This window comes from Vicugna pacos, chromosome 13 (assembly GCF_048564905.1).
Source record: "Vicugna pacos chromosome 13, VicPac4, whole genome shotgun sequence".
Taxonomy (NCBI): Eukaryota; Metazoa; Chordata; class Mammalia; order Artiodactyla; family Camelidae; genus Vicugna; species Vicugna pacos.
In genome coordinates this window covers 20859010-20877272 of record NC_132999.1, presented here as the reverse complement: position 1 = coordinate 20877272, position 18263 = coordinate 20859010, and positions in this window count along the sequence as shown.

Below are 18263 nucleotides of genomic sequence, written 5' to 3'. Positions count from 1 at the left end.
GCCTGGCTAAATGCCTGACTAGCTCACTTGATTATTTAAGTTAAGTTTATAATGGCTTATTAGGTTGACCCTTACATGGGATTTGTAATACTTATATCTCGGTAGTTACTTTCACTATCCTGACAAAGACAAATACTCATATGGCAATTTCAAGCATAGTGCGAGGACAAATGAGGTAGATTTTTGGATGGCTGATAGCCCTCAGATCTCATCGTAACAGTCTTATGGGGATGGGTGCAACAGGCAGTAAGGAACTTCTGCCCCAGAGGCTAGACTCAGGCCTTGACATAAATTAAGCGAGCACTCAGATAGTTTTCTCTGCAAAAGGCACCTGTGGCTTTCCCAGTCACACTGAAGCTTTTGAAGGGTTAGGTGGGAAAAGAACAGTTGAAGAGCCATGAACATTGTAAATCCATTAACTACCTTTCAGATGGAGGCCTGGCAGGGATTTCTCTGAGGCTTCTTTGTGCATCGCTGGGCCTCACAGCCTCCCGTTCCTGGCTGGCATTCTCCTGGAGTTGACCAGTGTCCCAAATTAGAAACTGTATCTTAATTTTTTTTGTTGTCTATTAGCACATGGGAGGAAAACTGGCTTTCTTTGCAAATATCAAATAGGCAATAAGAAAAGAAAAATGTCTGCCTAGCTAGATGACTCTCCTCGTCTGTAAGGTGGGGGATAAATAGTACTTTACCTGGCAGAATTGTGAGATGGAAATGAACTAGTAGAGGTTAACAGCATTAAGCACACAGCAGGTACCAAGAAAAGGATGCTGTTGTAGCTCGTCATCCAAAATTCTCGGGGCCAGATATGTTTCAGAATTTTGACTGTCCGATTTTAGAAAGGTAATGCAGTGCATATGCTGTATACTGTGTAAGACTCCCACTGGGGGTTGAAGAAACACATTAATATTTCTGTAATCAAACGTATTAATGTTTCTTTAATCAAATGTATGCATAGCACACTAAGTGGACTAAACATAGGCTATAAATAATTTCACATCAGTTCAGGTCATGTTTTGTCCCTACAGTGGACTGTTTGCGTCCCCCCTGAAATTCACATGTTGAAATCTTAACCCCAAGTGTGGTGGTATTAGGAGGTGGGGCCTTTTGGAGGCAATTAAGTCATGATGGCGGAGCCCTTATGAATGGGATTAGTGCACTTATAAGAGACCCCAGAAGGGTCTCTCGCTGTCTTTCCATCATGGGGAGATGTTAGGAGTCTGCAACCTGGAAGAACCTGACCACGCTGGCATCCTGATCTCCAACTTCCAGCCTCCAAAACTGTGAGAAATAAATTTGTGTTTTTTATAAGCCACCCAATCTAGGCTACTTTGTGACAGCAGCCCAAACTTAACAGGACAGTTATCAAAACAGTCTGTACGAAACTTATGGAAAGCACCTTTGTTTTCAGCACTTGATGGATTGTAAACAAGAGATTTCTATTATTTCATTTATGTAACTCAAGATTATCCTCTTTCTCCCACCTTCACTAGCCAGTCAGGCATCCATTTATTTATTTATTTTGATTATACTTTTAAGTACAGAAACTGATAATTCCTGGTATGTTAACTGAGGGCATAAGAAGTGATATGTAGACATAAGAAAGTGGACTGTTCTGTAGTATTCTATGATTAAAACCTAGAACCTCAAAGAAGCTGATTTTAACTCAATAGAAGAGGAAATCTGATGATAACTCAATGGACCATGTTGTGAGTGGCTGAGTTCCCCGCCATTGGAGGCATCCAAGCAGAAATGGCAGTGTGCCCATCATGGATGCTGTAAGTGAACTCCTGCAATGAGCTGGGGGTTAAGATATGTGATATCCAAGTCTAAAACCCCATAATTCTGTTTTTATTAAGGCGTTTAGTCACAGTCAAGGGAGATTTTATCTCTATTATGCCAGGATTTAAGAAAAATCAGAAAATGTTATTTCTATCTGACCACTGAGCTGTAAGCAAGTCCACGGCTGAAGTGTGCTCTGTGGGGTGATATGAGGGTTCTGTGATCCAACAAGTTTAGTGAGACAATTTGGTTAGATACTGTTAAGGTAGACAATATTAATATATATCTTTTCTAAAGGACTTATCATTGCCTTCAAAATGCTAAGGTAAGCCATAAATCTCCAAGAGGAAAAGGTAAAAGGCAGCGATTCTCAAACATATTCATCCACTGATTCCAATTTCGGTTGTATCTAGCAGGGTTTGTTTTCCAGGGAACACACTTTGGAAAAGCAAGCCTTAGCAAGTCATGGCTTGGCAAAATAAATTAAGATGTCTAGATGTTACCATACGTTGGTTGCAATGCAAGTTGTGGGGAAAACAATGATGACAAAGGCCTATTCTCAACCCTAAAACTCAAGGAGCCTGAGTCTCGCAGTTTCGCCAATTAAGTGTTTACAAGCATCTTAAATTTTCGCATTCACTCTTCTTTCTCCCTCCTACCTTTAAACATTATGAGAAGTCATTTGCTAGGGGGAAACCCACAATGTCGAGGCAGGAGAGCAGAGGACAGAGCCATTGCAGCCTCTGAGTTTGAAGGCTTCTCCAGGGCCCATGAGCCCACCTGCTGTTTGCTCACCCCAGTCTCTGGGCACTAACGAGCCACGTGCAGGAATCTCTCAGATCATGAGTGGCGGATGGAAGCTTTCAGGGCTCCAGTGAAGCCAAAGGTGCCAAGTACTCAAACCATTTATTATCAGCATGATGAACGCCGACAATGGGTTTATACTGTCAGATTATACACTTAATTTAATTAATAAAAAAATTAAGATCGTCACCATTAACCTGCATTTGCTCAGAATGCCACAGGGGTGATTAGTTAGAACGGCACTGAAGGTTTTATAGTCCACTCTAGTAAGAATTACTTTGGTACCAATTAGGATTTTCCATAATATCACCCCGTGTAATACCCTATCACATTACACATTTTCTACAAGTGATTGAGCTACACGATGTCACAGGACTCTCCCACTGAGCGCGCATGGGAACTTCCTGCAATGTTAACACACTCCCTAAGTAGAGAGGAGACCCTGATTTTTTATATTACACAAACCCATTTCAAGGGTAATGATTCTCTGTCACAGTCTCTCAGAGCAATGGGAAATTAGACTCATGGCTACGAGGCTCAGGCAGATAAAGGCTCTCCTTTGAACATCTCAGGTCTAAAATGCTCTTTACTCCATACAGGAATTTTTTATTTTTTCAAGTCTGTTTGACTTTGATTAGCTTACTTTTAGGGTCAAAGAAAAGCAAACTATTCAGTGTTTTTTATAATAAAAAAAGTAGTACATGAGTAATTCTGGTTCACTGAAGGGAAATAAAGTGGGAAAACACAGATTTTTTTAAAAAAGAGTATAAAAGTCACATGAGTGTAACTCTTTGCTGTACACATGAAACTAACATTATAAAGTGACTACCCTTCAATAAAAAATAAGAATTTAAAAAAATCACATGTGATCCCATCACTCCCAAATAAGAAATTCACTTATTTCTTGCTTATATATACATTTACAGATTTTTTTCTATGCAAATGAAATTTGATATTTTTAAAATATAAATGAAACCATATTATATACACAGATCCATTCAAGAATAATAACAACATAAATATCTTGTCAGGTCCATAACCATCTTAAAATTTTAAATGCTTTATTATAGGTTTATCTGTATTCACTCAACTAATCACTCATTGTGAGTTTCCTGTTTCTTAGCATTATAGACACTAACTGTGGTGAACATCTTGTTGGAAAAACCTTTGGGAACATTTTTATATTATTTCTATAGAATACATTCTTAGAAGTGGAATTGCTGTGTCAAAAGTTAGGTACATTTTAAGGCTTTTGATACTCTTTGCCAAATCACCCTCCAAAAACATAATACCAATATCTGTTCCCATCAATATCCTCACCAAAAACAGGCTTTTAAAATTCTCATTCTTTCTTGTCTTTGCTGATTAGATAGGTGAAAATCGTCAAAGAAACTTCATAATCTGGATCAAAAGGATGTGTGTGATCTGAGTTGGTAGAAAGTAGAGAGGGCTGGGGATGTGGCATTAGTTATCAAATATTCAAATATCATGAGGCTTCAATTTATTGAGCCCTCAGTCTCTGTCCAGGGGACTTTCAGCTTGTGTGTGTTGGGAGTGACGTTGGGCGGAGAGCACAGGAAGACAGCCACGCCAGTAAAGAACATAGGACAGTGTGGAAGCAAGTAATGGAGAAGTGGGCAGAATGTTATGGGAGTATCTGCAGTCAGGGAAGGCTTCCTAGAGGAGGCAGCCTTGAACTGAGACCTGAACGAAGAGGAATTGGTCAGCGGGTGGTAGCAAAGGCTGAAGGATGAGTCCAGCATGGCTTAGGCATGACCTCTATTCTTTCTACAAATTGGTACTGACAGCCCACTACGTCTCAGGCACTGTTCTAGGAGGTGGGGACACAGAAACAAGTGAGAGCCTGGATTCCCGCCCTCACAAGAGTTCTGGTTCTAACATGGGGGTTAGGTGGCGCCATCCCCTCGAGAGCCCAGAGGACTCAGAGCTCTGAGAAGAACTTTGCCCTGTTCCATCTCCACCTGCTGGTGCTGAGGGCGGGGCCTGGATGAATCTGGGAAACTGTCAGAGATGAGGATAAAATGAGGGGCAACCCAATCAAGGGAGAGGAAGAAAGGAGTGAGGGATGAGTTGCCAGGGAGAGGGAAGTGGAGAAAAGAAGAGTGGGCAGAAGTGGAGGAAAAATCGAGGGTGGGGGATGGAGAGGAAAGGAAAGGGCAGTGCTCCCTGGGGAGGGGACAGTGGGGACACTAACCCCACAGCGCTTCATTAAAGCCTGCCACCCCGGTTCTCATTCCCTACCCGCACCACCGAGGTTAGACAGGGAAGGAGAGAACCATCCCCAGACGGCAGAACAGGCCATTTCCCTCGCTCAAATATTTATGTGCGCAGAAAGCAGCTGCAGCCAGGTGTGCTGAGCTGACAGCCAAGCCCTTCTGTTTCCCAGGACTTTCTCATCAGGTTCCTGTCATCTTTGGTTCTGTGGCCTACCCAAATTGGTCTTTTCATTTCTTTAAAAGTCTACCTGCTCCCAAATGTTTTTCCTTTCACTGCTTCTCAAAAATAAATAATAAGCACCTCCTTCTTTCATCCCGTCTCATTTCCTGGACTTGGCCCACCTGGCTGAGAGGGCCACACCTGCTTAAGTCTCTTCTGTCGCCTTAGACTCGACACCTTGTGTCAGACTCCACCTGGCCGGACAACTTAGAAAAGATGAGATGAAAACGGTGGCAGAAATGGGGGCGAAAAAGTCATCCTGTGTTTCTTTCTTTTCTTTTTTTTTTCTTTCTTTTTTTGTTCAGCACAACTTTACAAACACTTTCATATTTTGTTTCATTTTTTTTCCTCCCTCCTGAAACTGGCTGTCCATAAAAAATTCAGGATGGATGTTCATTCCCTAAATGTCTTGGGTAACTGGATGGAATTTCCAGGGAGTGTCAAGTATTTAGGATGAAAAAATATATGTATCTCCTGACTTTGGCAGTGTAACCCAAAAACTCATTAGTTACTCCACTTTATTTAAATATATATATTTTTTCTTCAATGTTTTAAGTGATGAAGAAGATTAAAAGTGATCCCGTAACAGTCAGTATAGTATTTTACATTCACTGACCTTTTGTGTAATTTGATACGTTCCTTTAGGAAGTCAGCTATGGCTGCGTTAGATGAAAGCCTGATTTATAAACATTGTTCAGGGGTGTGTGAGGAGGGAGTAGGGGCCCAGAATTTGTTCCTATCCTGAGTTTTTACCTTTTGCACCCATTCACACCTTTTAGCAGTTCATTAGTATGTTTTTATTCTTCCTCCCTAAATTACTGTCACATTTTCTCTATTAATGCTCAGTTCCCCGTAGAACTAGGCAGAGCTGAGATAGGAGGCCTTAGGGCTGGGTTGAATGGAATGCTGTTTACCGGAAAAGACTCCACATCGTAACTGATGGGGAGACGAGGGCGTGACTGGGAAAACAGAGCATCAAATCAGAATGGCAGTTCTCAACCAGACAGAACTCATTTCTGGAGTGCCTAGAACATGGCAGAGGTAAGACCTCAAATTTGCCATAGGGGATCAGACTTACAATGATACAGTGATTGGAATATATTATAGGCCCCCAAATCTAATCAATTATCCATTTAACCAATAAATTGTTCATTGGTGAGAAATACCTGGATGTCGTCTCTGAAGAATCTTCCTCTAATAATAATAATATATCTCCCGAATAACCCTAAATTCTAAATTAGCTGCTGTTGTCACATTGTTACATAATTTACAAAGTATTGCAGGTTCATTAATAACCTCATTTACTTCTCCCAGCAACTCTATGAGGTGTTTGCAATAATGAAAGGGAACATGATTGCATTTGACTTGTGCACTCAGATTAAAAATGCTCTTGAAGTATTACATCTGGATTCATCATAAAGAAACTACAGAATCAAGAAGGTTTTTCTTTAAAAAAAAAAAAAAAAAAAGGTCGGGGAGGGTTCCTAAAATTTACCAGAGAGTATGGACTGATTACCTTCCAAATGACAGGTAAGCTGACAGCAGATTTCTCTGTGGCAACCCGAATAATACCTTCAAAGTGCCGAAGGGACGGGAAACAGGTGAATCTAGAATCTTAAACCTAGCTAAACCACCATTCAAAAGTGAATATGAAATAAAAACATACCCTCATAAAATTCTAAGGAAGTTTACCATCTACAGACCCACAGACAGCTGACTGCAGAAGGATTGGGAAACAAGAAACAGCAGGGAGCAGACAAATGGGACATTGAATGAATTTACTTCTCAGAAGTCTAAACTATCATATACAAGTGAAATAAAATCTCTACATAATGATAAATAATAAAGAAAATGAGAGACGTTCAATGAGTTGTTAAAGTTGCTCAATTCTTGCCAAAAGGAGAACGCTGAGTAAGTTTAAGTTCTGCTTTTAAAAAATTACAGTTTTGTATGCAGGTTAACAAAGAAAGTTTCACTTGTATCAACTTCTTTTGTTTAAAAAAAATCTCAAGAAAATATGGCTAACTTTTAAGATATGTTCAGTCAGAGTGGTGGGGACATAGATAATGTCTATAGTTTCCTGTATGTTTTACATAATTAAAAAAATTAAAGTCTTCCTCTACAACAAAATGTTTAAAGTATGTTGTCTTTCTGAGAAGAATCCCACTGGAGAATTTTAATCTAAGGGGATAGTCCAATAAGTACCCAAAAGGATAAATATAAGCATGTTTTCTATCCAAAGTTTATGATACTGAAAATTAGAAGTAGGCTTCTGGGAGGCAGAGGCTTTTTCTGTTTATGCCTGTGTCTCCCAAAGAGCTAGCACAGAACTTAGTATTAAGCCTTCAATCGACATATATTGAAAGAATAAGTAATGTGCTAAATGTCAACTGACAGAAAAGAATGTAACATTTTAGAAAAATTTCCACTAAAAATACTTAAAATTTATGTGACTTGTGTTTTAATATTGTGTTTAAAATTGTGTTTTAATATTTTGATTTACATTTTGACTGAGCTATGCCAAAATAAAACCATTTCCCTGATCTTCCCTTCCCTGTGACTTTTTCTTTCTCTTAAATATGTCTTAATCCCATCAGTGGAGAGGATGATCAGACCTTCACTGGAGGCTTATTATTTTTCAGTCTTCTTTGTACAAGGCTGCCCTCCTCCATCTCAGCTGAGTTCCCCTCCCTAGTTCTAGCTGCCTCCTCTATAAACTGTGCCAAACTGTATTTCCCTCCCATCCAACACAGCTTCCCTATTGTGGTTCCTACTTTGATGAGTAATAATATGAATAATAATACCAATAATCTTTCTGAACACGCATAATGCGCTGACTACCCATATCATCCCCATTGAAGCCACAGACAATCTCTCAAGATAGGTATTAGCATTACACCCATTTTACAGATGTGGAGACTAAGGTGGAGAAGGATCAAGGTTAGATAGAGAGCAGGTGAATCTGACTCCAGATCACAAGCTCCTGACCAGTACAGTAGCCTACATCCACCCAGTAGGAGGTGGGAGTGGAGAGGGGAGGGGAGGCAGGAGGGCTGGAAGTAGCCATAGTATTAAGAGCACTGGGGAGCCTCTCTTTCCTGACTTCTAACCAGGCACCAAATCCTGTCAATTTTGTCTCCTTTTAAGAACTAAGAGCATTCTTTAAGTACTTGAGTCCGGGCCAAGAACCATTCTGAAGGCATCATATGAGATGGGGTACCACTATTAACATTCTCACGTGGGAAGAAACTGAGGCAAGAAGGGATGTGTTCATTAGGCTGGTGGACAACACAGCCAGATTCAAACCCAGGTGGCTTGGCTCTGGAACCATGTTCTTAATCACTACTCTGGACCACTTCTGGGCAGAGCCCCCTGCGTTCCCTTCTTGCCGCTGCCCACTGCTGTACTTGCCTTGAGTTCCTAGCATCTCTTAACTGAACTACCAGCAACAGCCTCCTGTCTCTATTTCCAGGTTCTTCCCACCTCTTGCCCTTATTTTACACTCCACACGGCCACCAGAATTGTCCTTTGGAAACAAAACTCTGATTGTGTCTCTTTTTCTGCTAGAACTGTGAGATGCTTCCGTAGCACCTGCAGAATGAGTCCAGGCTCCTTAGCATGGCATTACAGGCTCTTCCCAGGCTGGCTCGATCTCCGCACCCCATCTCCCAGCCCTCCCTCGGCCACACCAGCCACCCTGCCACAAGGAACCTTGCAGCATTCCTAGAATATGCCACATCCCTTCCCACCCTCTGTGTCTTTGCACCCACTGTTACTTCTGCTTGGAAGGAGCTTCCCTATCTTCTCTGGCTGGGGAACTTCTCATCCGCCCTCTGACCATCCCTCCAGTCCTCCTGGCTGCTTCCCATCGTGGACCACAGCAATCACTGGGGTCCTCTACAGTGAACTGCACATCATCAGAACCTCTTTGGACACAGAAAGGTCAAGAGCTCCCACCAGCTGTGCACCCAGACCTGACATGTCCAGCCCAGTGTGGCTGGAGCTGCTTCTCTCTCCTCCACTCACAGGCAGCTTGTGCAGCTGGAGTCCGGCAACCGACTGGTCCACAGCACAGGAGGGCGGCCACAGTTCAGGATGGTTCAGGATGGTTGGGCCTCAGCGCCCTGCCTGCATTTCCAGCACAAACTGCTAGACTAAGCAATGAATAGTGCATATCTGACTTGTAAAATGGGTGTATTCTGCCCATTGAGGTGCACGGCAAGCCTCTGAGTGGAATCACTGTCCAACCCAAGGTGCAAGCTGGGGTCAGGGGGGCGAGGCAGAATGGAGGGCATGGTCTTAGAGAGGACAGCACCCCTCAGCAATGCCTGAGGAGCCTCTGGAGAAGAGCGATCAGTACCCTGTTCCCCCTATCCCTCTTCAGAGATAACAATGAGCTGAAAGACCCCAGGAGACTTTAGGCAAACAAAGGGGTTTTCTGCTCATCCAATTTTACATACTGACTTTGAGCTCACCCCTGTGAGGCAGGCAGGGTGGACTTCACTATACCCATTGTACAGAGGAGGAAACTGAACTCAGAGAAATGACGTGATTTGGAAAGTTACGATACGAGTGAGTGGCAGAATTAAGATGGTAATGTAAGTTATCTGATTCTGGGTCACAGCTGACTCCTCTGCCCTAGGGCACCACTAGCCCATCCATAAGGTGCTCTGTGCAAATTTGGAAGCCATGTTCCCCTCCTCTGAGCTGGAAAAGGAGGTACCCACTTGGGCTGGCTTGGTGAGCAGGGCACTATCTGGATCGTTGCCCCCGTATCCCTCAAGGCACATTCTATACAACCTAGGGGTGGCATCCACTCCTGGGTCCTGCTTCCCTGGGGCCGACTCCTTGAGTGTGTGGACAGCATCCACTACCCAGATCCTGTCTGAGCTGCCCCCTGGTAACCCTGTCCTCATGAAGTCCTCAGTCTATTTAAGGCCTCCCCATCACCAAGGTCTTCTCTGGCAGCAAAGGACATCGTGTGATGCAGCGCTTCCCACAGTGTATGAGCTCCATAAATATTAAATGATGGCAGGATATTTTTTTCAAAAAGGTGAAGGTTCCACCTCTCAGAACACTTCTCTGTTTTACACCTTTGCCAGGAGTGGGTTAAGAAGGTCTGTCTTTCAGCAAGAATCAGGGTTTGGAGATTAGTGAAGTGAGAATTGGCCAGGTTTAATGGCACAGATAATATTTTATTTTTATTTCAATTTTAATACACTATCAACATGCAATGAAGTAAGATATACGGCAACACTTGAGGAAGGAACTGCCCTCCAACTTATCTTCAGTTACCAATTTGGGACCCGTTTCTCAAGTTATTTTTCTGCCAGTCTTGAGAATCTTGGAAAATTTTGGCTTCATCAAAATGATATATTAGGAAGGGTAAAGGTCACCTTAAACTTTGCACAAGAAATCAGAGTAGTGTTTGACCATGACACTTGGAAATTTTTTTCCCCAAAAGATATAAAGAAGCCAGAAAAAAGGGAAAACTTCTTTCCTCTGAACAACGAACTTTCTTCATTCTCTGCTGGCATCCAAGATATTTATTTTGACCCCAGAAACCATTAGATGTACAAACGGCTTAGCGCGCTAGGAGACTGATCTAGCTGTGAAGATCCTCAGGACTGTAATTCTTATGTATGTCTGTGGTTCCATTAGATGGGGCATCCCTTGGGTCAGGGACCGTACCTGAGTTACCCTGGTGTCTCTACCACCCAGCACACTGCCTGGCAAATGGAAGGCACTCATTATAAATTTGATGAATAACAATAATAGTAACAATAGTTAACACGTGCCGAGTATTTACAATGGGCCAGACCCTTTTGAGTACTTACATGTAGCGTTTTACATTGAATATTCAGTATAAATTCATGGGGCGGGATTATGGGTTGAACTGTGTTCTCCGCAAAAGTCATTCATTGAGGTCCCTAACCAAAATGTGATCTTTGGAAATTGGGTCATCACAGATGTTATTAGTCACACTTAGATGAGGTCATACTGGAGTAGGCGAGACCCCTAATCCAGTATGTCTGCTGTCACTATTAAAAGGGGAAATTTGGACATAGACACACACAGGGAGAATGTCATGTGAGGATGAAGACAGAGATTGGGATGATGCAAGTCAAGGAATGCCAAAGAGTGCCAACCAACCATCAGAAGCCAGGAGAGAGGCACGGAACAGGTGTATCCCTCACAGGCCTCGGAAGGAACCAACCCTGTCCACACCTTGAACTTGAATTCTAGCCTCCAGAACTGTGGGACCATGGATTTCTGTTGTTCAAACCACTCAGTGTGGGGTACTTTGTGACAGCAGCCCTAGGAATCTAATACAGAATACTACTGCTAATCCCACTTCATAACTGAGAAAAACAAAGCCCCAGAGGAACTCAGCAATGTTCCTGAGACCAAAGAGACAGGCAACCTGGAGACCAGAAGTGCTGGGCTGTCTGACTCTCCGCAACCTTCCGCTCCACCTTCTGGGGGTGCAGGGAGGCTGCTCCCGGCCGGCTGAGACTCCTTAAGGAGCAGGCCCTCCTCCCACTCTCCGTTCCCTCTGCACGGGGCCAAGTTTACTGAGCCCCTGTTCTGAGCACTGGAATGCAAGCACAAAGACAGGACATAATAGCCTTTCCTGTTCACAGTACAGTTAGGAAGACAAGAAAAGTGAGGCGCCTACCACATCCAGGTGCTTCACCCGGAGTGTGTCCCCCAGACACGAGGAGGAGAGGGAGGCCTCGAGAGTGTGATGCTTGTTGATGTCCTCACAGCTGGGAAGTAATGGGCCTGAGGGTCCCCACCCAGGTCTGCCTAACATCAGGACCCATGGTCTTTCTATTCCCTCTTCCTCCCCCAAAACCTCCACAAACCAGCCCAAGAACCAAGGTTTGAGAAGAGAGTAATGATGGCCTGTGTGTGACGGCTGAGGGCTCAGATCGGCTCCTGCCAATCCTGATATTGGGGCAGTGATGAGGACAGGGGGCGGGGTTGGAGAGACATGTGGGTATGTGTGCCTGATGGTTTGGGATTTGAATATTCAGTTACCATATTTAACTCTCCCAACAACACTACCAGGAAGACAGCACTTAGATAATGTTGCTCAGTGAGGGGAGTTTTCACCCCCACCCCTAGGAGATATTGCCAATGTCCGGGGACATTTCTGATTGTCACAGCTGGGGCTGGAATGGGGGTGTACTAGTGGCCTTCAGTGAGGAGGGGCCAGCAATGCCGCTAAACACCTTATGATGCTACAATGCAGTCTCCCCTCCAAGCCTAGAATTATCCTGCCCCAAACGTCAGTAGTGCTGAGGTTGACAAACCCTGCTCCCGTCGGTGAAGCGGAGGCTGAGAGAGGCTGACACGTTTGTTCAGGTTCACACTGTTAGGAAACGATGGAGCCAGGATTCATGCTCGGCTCTCCTGTCTCTATGCCTAGGGCACTGCTTACTCCACCTCACTGCCTTCTTTTTAATATGAAATAGGAAGTCATATCCTTAAGTTTTGGGGAAGAGGAAATATTTGAAGTGTTGGTTGGAAAAAAATATTTCCAGCAGCTTTATTGTGAAAAGAAATAGGAAAAGTCAAATGAACCCCTGTCTTCTAGGACCACTCTCTCCCCTTTAAACTGCCTGCTATAGGAAATGTGGGGAGCCCTGTCTAGATTCCCTCTCTCCCAGTTGTCTCTCAGGCTGAGGGCAATTCCTCCCCAGGAATTGCCCTCAGCCTGAGAGAACCGCCGCGCCCAACATCACGCCCCCTGGTGGCTGCTGGGTGGAAAGGCCCCATCCCCTCGCCTCAAGGTGGGACACGTCTGAAGGGCCTTCCCAGCAGGAAAGCTCCTATAGTGCTGGCTGCAGCCTCTTTTATCTTCTCCTCCTGCCAGTCTTGCCCCCTTGCTCCCTCAAATGTGTGCTCCCAATAAACTGCTTGCACACAAATCTCCATCCCTGAGTCTGCCCCCTAGGAAACCGGGTCTAAGTCACCAGATCAAGATGACCATGGAAGGACTGTAACAGCTTGTGATGTAACAGTAAGTGAAGAAAATCGTAACAAAAACTACCAATATGCTGTGATACCAATTCTGTATTAAAGAAGACAACACAGTGACTAAAAGCTTAAGTTCCAGAGAGAGACAAACCCAGGGTTCAAACACAAGCTCAGTGAGTACTAGATGTCTGACCTTGAGCAAATTATATAATGCCTTCAAACCTGTTTTCCTCATCTACAAAATGGAGACAGTAATAATGCCTCCCTCTTGCAGGGAGGGTATAACTCACTGGTAGAGCACATGCTTAGCATGCCTGAGGTCCTGGGGTCAATCTCCAGTACCTTCATTAAAAAATAATAAATTTTAAAAAATTAATAAATAAACCTGATTACTTTCCCCCACTAATAATAATAATAATAATAATAATAATAATAATAATGATGATGATGTCAACCTCCTGCATTGTGATGTTAAGTGTAAAGGACATGGGGCATGTAGAATATTTGGCACAACAGTAAGTCTTTCAGAAAAAAAGGCTGGAAGGAGCTCTGTTACAACGTCAATGCTCAGTACCTCTGGGTGCTGGGGTTATAGGAGGTTTTTATTTTCGTTTCAATACTTTGTACTTCCTACCGTTTCTACCATTAGCAGATTATAAAGGACGTGTATGGTTGCAGCAGCCTTGCCTCCACCCCAGCTGTGCCTAATTTCCATTTGGGGATTCACGTGGTCCAGAGATACCAGCTCTGTGTTCCCTGCCGTGACTACCATGCCCAGGGCAAAGCTTGTGACTAAGACTGGTCCAGTCAGCTCATTTGGGTCCTGGTGGCCCCAGGGATGGTTTCAGAGTAGGCACATGACCTAAGCTGTCCCAAGCAGAGTGAATGGACTTTTGCTTGGAATCCTGGGACAACAGAGGACACCCTGTCTCTTACTGTGCATGAGGAAGCACCTGCCTTAGGAGCTTTGATAGCCAGCTTGTAACCACAAGATAAGCCTGCGTGAGGATGAGGTGGAAACCTGGGAAGACAGAGCTGAGAAAGCAGGCAATCTTGTCCCTTTGTGACACCAATGACTTTCTGGATTAAAGCACACGCTATCTCTAGACTTTAATTATGTATGAGTAAATAAATTCTATTCATTGTCCAAGTAAATTTAGGTTGAGTTTCCCATTACTTATAACATAAAGACTTTTAAAACACCTGCATTACTTTCATAATCACAAGTGAACAGTTAAAAGTATATTAAAAAAGACTTCTTCCACGAGGCCCAGGTTGAGCCCTCCTCTGAGAGTGGTTACAGCTAGCCCTGGGCCAGGCTGGCTTGCCTGTCAGTGAATGGCTCTGGTCCTTGTTCCCTGGATGCTCATCTGACACTACATGAACTCACTCCTTAGACAGCTCTCTGTCCTAGGTCCTAAGATAGCTCTCTGCCCCAGGTGTACATATTTTTCCTCCCTAGTGAATCAGAAAACAGCTTTAGAATAGAGGGTCATGTCTTATCATTCCTTCATAAATCTCACAATGCCGTTTGTGGATCCCACAGGGTTGTCTTCCCAGGTCTCATATTTATGAAAAGCCTCGGTTTCAACTTTAATATTATCTCCAAAAGAGGTTAAACCAATATTTGTACCTCATACAGTAGACACGCTAATTTGTCAGTAAACACATTAATTTGCCAGGAAGATGACGAAAGTGCACTAATTCCATTATCCGGTTTAGATGTTTCTTAACTATATATATAAGTCTCCAGAGATTGAAGATGTCCTCTGAGACATCCTTGGTGCCAAGGACAGTGCCGAGGGTGGCACGTACAACGTCAGTCTGTTCTCAGAGCTTCCAGGAGCCTCAGTGGTCATCTCGTACATCCTTTCACTTGCCGGGTGAGGAAACTGAGGTCCACGCTGGCAGAGGGACCTCCCAGGCGGCACAGCTGATTGGTGGCAGAGCCAGGCCTTGAACTCAGGTCTTCTAGGTACCTAATAAATACTCGTTACGTTAAATAAAACCGTATCAATAGAACTACCTACAGAGCGCTGTGCAAATTCACCTTGTAAGGTGCCCTATAAATGCTCTGATAAGAGTTTTACAGCAGGTTCAAAGTTGTTAACTCATTTTTCACCTTCTCCGAGGCCCCACATGATATAGAGCGCCAGGCTGACGGAGGAAGGGATTGTTCTCCACCAGTCAGTCAGGTGGCTTATTTCAGCCCCCGGAGTAGCTGTTAATCAGGTTTCAATAGACTTCAGCGTTTCACTCAGAACCTGTTGGCAATCCTAAAACTCTACTGATCCTGTCATCTCTGCAAAATGAGCTCCGGCTACAGCCCCATCCGTTTTCAGTTTTATGGAGGGATCCCTTCAGAACAGTTCCTGCTGCAGCATTAATACGAACCTCAGCAGGGACCCCCTTCTTCACCCCGAGCTGCTCTCTCAGGGTACGAGATGATGTGCTCCCGCTCCCAGAGATTTAATAGCATCGGGGCAAGTTTGCAAAGTGCTCTTTGTCCCAGTGCCAGTCCAGTTCTTCCCAGGCACAGAGGGGGGCTATCTGGAGCTGGCGATACTCTTCTCCGGGGCTGTCAGACTCTATCCAGTTTTTTTCCTTACAACTTTGCTGAGAATTCTCTTGCTCTGCTTCTCAGTTTCTATCAGAGCTGCTGAATCTCTCCTATGACACATCCTTTATTTTAACCTCCTTCCTTCCCCAAGCAGATCTAAGACAAATATTATCCAATACGCTGAGCCAAACTTGGATCTAAGCAGATTAACCTCATTCAAACTTGCAACCACCTCATGCTACGCATTATGATCAGTCCTTCTCAGTTGAGGAAACTAAGACTTCAGAGAGCTTAAGTAACTGGTACAAAGTCACACTATTAAGAAATATTGGTACTGAGTTCGTTGAACCCAGGTAGTTCAGTTTCAGGGTTAGGACCCTTTACAGCTTTACTGTGTGGTTGGTCCCTAAGTTTATGAAATTGATTCTTTTGGAATTTGCTCACATCACATCCACCCATATTCACAGGACCACAACTCTACCTTGATGGCAGCTGATCCATTAGGCACTACGGTCATGATTCTTAGGAACTATGGCTGTCTGTGAAAGACCTATTAAAGTACTCTCGCCAAAATATTAAAATGACTTTACAAAAGGTCAACATGAGGGATGCTTGTGATGTTAGAACTGTTCATTACCTTAACTGTGTTGGAATGTACACAGGTGAAAAATTGTTTAGGACTTAATACACACACATACACACACACACACACGAGTACAAGTGTAATGGGAAATCTGAATAAGACGGTGGGTGGTATCAATGTCAGTATCCTGGTTGTGATATCATAATATGGTTTTGCAAAATGTTGCCATTGTGGGGAGAAACTGGGCAAAGTGTGCAAGAGATCCCTCTGTAGTCTTTCTTAAAACTGCATGTGAATCTATAATTAAAAAAAAAAACCAAGAGGAAAGGAACATTGCAAAATAAAAATTAGTACATGTTTAATTAAATATTTATAAATTATAACATTATGTCAGTGTAATGAGTCAATGATTGTGTCATTTTATATACAAGTTTAAATCACAAAGAAGATTAAATAATTTTTAGCAAACTTACCATTGTAAAAGTCCTTTCAAATTTTGTATGGCAAATAAAAATTGTGTGTGATTTTGGATGTGAGTGCATTGTAATATGTTTCATATGATGTGGGTGCAGCCTTCAAAAATAAGAATGTCTGTGGCCTATAAAGGTCTTGAAATGACCCTGTTTGCCAGTCAGACCTCTTATCCTGCCTTCAATGAAGTATGTACCCTTGAAAAGGACTCAAAACTTACCATCTCTAAAACCAGGCTGCTTGTGTCCACTAAATCACTATTACTTTCTGCATTCTCTAAACTTTTAATGGTCCAAAAGTTGGCACAAACTTTCTGAAGGTAAATTTGGCTATATCTATCAAAATTCTTGTATGTAAATCATAGTTCTCATTTTTGGAGGACTAGTGGCCTTAGAGTGGTGAGATTGGAGTAATTTTTATTATTTTCTTTGTACTTTTTCCCCCTTGTATTTCCTAATTTCTAATAACTGGGAGAAAAGGAACCTGAAAAAAGGCAGTTCCAACGTTGCTAGCATGTTAACGAGAAGACTCCTTAATTTCAAATTCGGTGTTATTAATATGACACCTAAAAACCATGAAAAGTGACACAACATTAACACAAGTATAAACATAAAAGAAGAAATTTTCAAGTATATATGTAAACATTCAACTTCCTAGGAGTTAAAGGACTGCAGATAAAAAGACTGGTAATCATATTTTATGCAAAAGATTGGCAGAGATGAATGAAAATTATAATACCCAGGGTTGGTACAACACCCAGGAGGTCAGGTAGAGCTGGTAGACGTGTACACTCTTATAGTCCTTCAGTAGTAATTCAGTGATATGTAAGACATTTAAAAATTCTTTATCCTTGGATCCAGTGATTCTCTTTCCAAGAATTTACCTAAGGAAAGAATCCAGGATGTCCACAAAAATATTTGTGCAGGATGCTGTAAAAATGTATACAGGTATGTTATAGAGTTCTTTATAACAGAAAAAAAGGGAAATAATCTAAAATGTCCAACAGCAGGAGAATGGCTAAGTAAATTATTGTACATTACTATCAGGGAGAACTACACAGCATATTAAAAATGATAATAACATAGAGGAGTACCTAAAGACATAGAAAGATAACTATATTACTTGATGGAAAGGGGGAAATAGCAGATTACAAAATGAAAACAATCTGATTCTATTAACGTATATACCCTCGCTACCCATACATACACACATACACATGAATATAGGAAACAGAAATTTTGGTTATAGACCCAAATGGTAAAGGCCATTTTTCTGAAGAATTAAGGAAATGTTCTTTTTGATTTGGTTTATAGTCTCAGGGGAGAAACATAAAGTAGTTCTGAAATGAATGTAAAGTCCCAAATCTTTTTGAAATAAAACAACAAATAAACAATATATCTGAGTGCCTTCTGAATAGACTAGAACTTACCTCTGGAGAACAGTTATAGACGAGAAGTCAAAAGAACCCTAGATGTGCAGTATGTAAAACAGAGCTAATGGTATCACTTTTGTTCACCACATTTGGGTGTCTGAAGATTAGAAAAGAAAGTGGATACAAAGAACCTTAGAACCACGTTTGGATTATTGTTGCTGTTATTATACTTGAAATTATGCTGTATT